The sequence below is a fragment of the Penaeus monodon genome, chromosome 30, assembly GCF_015228065.2.
Source record: "Penaeus monodon isolate SGIC_2016 chromosome 30, NSTDA_Pmon_1, whole genome shotgun sequence".
Taxonomy (NCBI): Eukaryota; Metazoa; Arthropoda; class Malacostraca; order Decapoda; family Penaeidae; genus Penaeus; species Penaeus monodon.
In genome coordinates this window covers 23,733,219-23,733,484 of record NC_051415.1, presented here as the reverse complement: position 1 = coordinate 23,733,484, position 266 = coordinate 23,733,219, and the positions used below count along the sequence as shown (strand labels likewise).

At 55.3% G+C, this 266-nt stretch overlaps 1 pseudogene; it reads left to right on the top strand.

Moving 5' to 3' along the window:
• Positions 1-266, top strand: part of LOC119592654 — a 22,140-nt pseudogene that overhangs the window by 6,858 nt on the left and 15,016 nt on the right.

The following is a 266-nucleotide window of genomic DNA, read 5'->3' as shown; positions in this document are numbered from 1 at the left end:
GGCTAGGGAGTTTGAGGAACACTGTCTAAGTAATGAATAGAACGCCACATTTTCCCGCAGATTATTTCGAGAGGGAAAGATACAAAATGGTGGGAGGAAGACGCTGAGTTCGCCCCGGGGCCTCTCCCAGTCAATGATGAACACCTCGTGGACGCCCCCAGTACCCCTACCCCCCCTACCGTGACGGGCGTGGTGAACTTGTCCGTCACCCTCCCGCCCACAGCCTCGCCGAAAGTCAAGGTTTGACTAGGTTATGGATGACAGTG